At 49.5% G+C, this 3424-nt stretch overlaps 1 pseudogene; it reads left to right on the top strand.

Annotated features, from left to right (window-relative positions):
- Window positions 1–1334: 1334 nt before the first annotated feature.
- Window positions 1335–1453, top strand: LOC111745763 (annotated as a pseudogene).
- The last annotated feature ends 1971 nt before the right edge of the window (window positions 1454–3424 follow it).

The raw sequence follows: 3424 nt of genomic DNA on the forward strand, positions 1-3424 counted from the left end.
AGGGGAGAACACGGGCAGGCTGGAGCCCAGTCCCCATGGAGGGACAAGGAAGCAGCCTGGGGAGGCGGCCGTCTCTCGTTGAAGCCTGAATCTGCTCCTCCTCTTCACCACCGAGGACTCGGTCAACCCACTCAGTCCCCTCCTCTGAACCTGCCCCCGGACATCCCTGCCCCCAGAGACATCTGGTACCCAGGATGGAAACGCAGAACTGCCGGTGGGGTCCCGCTTCCATGGGACTCCATGACGTATGCCCATTAACACAGCCCTGCCAACAGCCTCACGTCCTGCCCGCCAGCACCGAGAAGATCCGCCCAGAGTGCCTGCAGGAGTCACCGAACAGAGCAGACAGGTGAGACCCCTTCCTGGGAGGGAAATACAGCAGAGGCACAGGAACAAGCTCAGAATCAGGGGTGAGAATCAGGGGACAGAAAGCCACATGGTCGGACGAGCAGCAGCAGGAGGTCCGACGTCAGAAGTGACACCACAAATGTGGAGTCCTAGTGCCCCGGAGCAGCCGGCGCGGTCTCAGGTGAGCGGTTCGGCCTCCTGAGCATCACTGCTCTCACCCGTGACGTGGGGATTGTAACCGTGCGACCCCATAGCCTTTGCGGGGTTTAAATGAGATAACCCCTACGGAGCAAGGACTAGAGTAAGCGGCCACGGGATTAACTGCCACTATCATTGTCAAGGCAGAGGGGCCGCGGTAGGAAGCCGAAGGGATACAAACTAAGTCCTAGGGAAAATAACCAGACAAGTAGAAAGAAGAATCGAAGCACAGACTCCAGGTGGAAAGCAGATGGCACCACCAAGGTGCGAGTTCATGATGCTGGCCAGGGACCGGAGAAGGGGCGGGGCCAGGGACCGGAGAAGGGGCGGGGCCAGGGACCGGAGAAGGGGCGGGGCCAGGACGGAAGCGGGTGATAGATGCAGGAGAGGGCAGCGTTCAAGAAACAGAAACTCCAAGAGTCCCGCCCTGCAAGCGCGTCACCTCGCCACTGGGGTCGGGCCGCTTCGGAAGGTGAGCCCAGTCAAGGAACAGCGAGACCGGGTTTACGCTCAGACGTCTCATCGCACCAAGCAGCGCCCGGCGACCAGCAGACGCTCCATAAACGTAGGTGGGTGGATTTACGAACGATCTGTGCGAATGCATGTGCATGTGTATGTATATATGCATGGATGCATATGTGTATCATGTCCATGTACACACACGCATAACCATACATTATACACAGTTAACATTGATATATATCATAAATATAATTTTCAAAAGGATTTGAAGTTGTTAATAAGAGAATATACACACGGAATAGGACAAAATTAATTAAATGAGAGTAGTCTACGGCCATGCTACCCTGAACAAGCCCGATCCTGTCTGATCTCAGAAGCTAAGCCGGGTCGGGCCTGGTTAGTACTTGGATGGGAGACCACCTAGGAAGACCAGGTGCAGAAGGTGTAAAAAATAAAAAAATAAGGGATTGTAAGCTGACAAGGTCCTTGCAATCTGTGAGGTCAACCAAGGGTTGCCTCGCCTAAAAAATTAAAAATTAAAAATTAAAAAATTAAATGAGAGTATCATGATCCTGCTGTTAGGACAAAGCAATGTGCCAGGATGCGCCCTTGTTAAGTGACTGCAGGCTTTTCTGAGCTCCCTGCTGGCCAAGGCAATAAAGGAAACCTGCTGTTACCAGTTCTCACTGCCCCACCAAGAAGCCTACGAGTTGACCTAGAAGAACAAATGTTATCTCAAAAATAACTACGGGTGCATATAATTCAGCTCTTCACCTGAGGTATATCTAGGCAAAATGACAAGAGATCAACAACAGTTTCGAAAACTACAAAATGTTCTATAAATTGATTTTTATGTGAAAATCTTCTACAAAACTCAAGAGTATGACATGAAATGAAAGCTCAGCGTGGACTTTTGTCCTCCCGATCATAACATTTTTAAAAATCACAAATTGCACGCATTTCTTTCTGCCACTGGCTGTGAGTCGGAGCTCCTCCCCAGGTCGCTGGGCCACTGAATGTCAGCTGACACCATCCCTCACGGAGGAATGTCAGGAGAGCCTCTCCCACCCTCCATTTTCGATTTCCCTGAAGTCAACTTTTAATTATCAGAGTTAGCAGCATTTCACATGGCACGAACAGGCAATTCAGCACACAGCGATGTGTCCATGTGTCCAGCAGAAAACACGTCAGGAGTCGAGTCTAACAAACATTCGGTAAGATCGGCCTCCGTTGCCTCGTTCAGTCAGCCAAGACACTGCTGAGTCCTGGCGTGACAGGGACAGTGCTGAGCGCTCCGTCAGGGGACCCGGCCCCTGCCCTCGGCCTGCTCAGAGTCTAGACATGGAAGAGTAAGGGTCATGCCAGAGGAGCAGCCGCAGCCCCGTGGGCACTGGGAGGAAGAGCCCAGTGACCTCCCTCGAGAAGCCACCCATCCCGCGGATGCTGTGAACACAGACGAGGGTCACTGACACCTGCAAGCTCACCCACGGCAGAGACAACAGCCCAGAAAGTGGGATAGCACTTCGTGTAGTACAATGAAAAGAAACAGCCGAAAAGACCTGCCCACCCCTCCACCACCGAAAATCAGAAACCCAGACAGCATAAATAATGACAAGAAGTGTCTTTCAGGCACAATGACAAGTGGAGAAGTTGTGCTCCCAACAAAGGAGGCACACAATGGCAGGCTCCTGGATGAATAGGGCTGCTCTGTCTAACTTCGTGAGGCACGCCACAGACTGCCAAGTACCTGTGGGTGCTTAATAAACGCCTTTGACGGATGATGAATGCCGTCGTCATTCCATCTGCCATTAGAGTTTTAGTGAATGAACCTTCCTTATCAATCTTTATAACCTCAGTTTCAACGGTATTAATTCAGCCATCTCCCATACCAAGTGCCTTTCGAAATACTAGTCCTCAAACCTTGTCAAAAAACAATGCTTTGATTTTTGCAATGTCACATGCCAAGATCAAAGAAAATTCAACTTATGTGCTATCCTATCAAATGGTTACAGCATAATGTCGCTCGTTAAGAATATAAAAGAGTTCTTTTCCAGCTTCTAATCTACGGCAATACTTTAATTTTTCACGCGATTCTGAAGGCTCCTTTCAAAATGCTATTTGATATTAGCAATATATGATTTTTGAAAACAAAGAGCCATTGTTTCTAGAAGTAGTTGCTTAAAAAGTAAATACTTGGATATTGCTTGTGAACTACAAGCATTTCCATTTGGTTCATTTTCATTTTTTTTAACAATCGCTGCTTAAATCGGGGTGGGCACAAAACCGAAACACACACAGAAGTCTTTTTATAAAAACAAAATCGTGACTTCTCCAGTTCCCCTGGTCTTTGTTAACTCGCGATGCCTCCCTTCAGCAGTCAGAGTCAAGCTCAGGCCCCTCCGCTGTTCAGCCCAAA

Source organism: Pteropus vampyrus, unplaced genomic scaffold (genome assembly GCF_000151845.1).
Source record: "Pteropus vampyrus isolate Shadow unplaced genomic scaffold, Pvam_2.0 Scaffold164, whole genome shotgun sequence".
Lineage (NCBI taxonomy): Eukaryota > Metazoa > Chordata > Mammalia > Chiroptera > Pteropodidae > Pteropus > Pteropus vampyrus.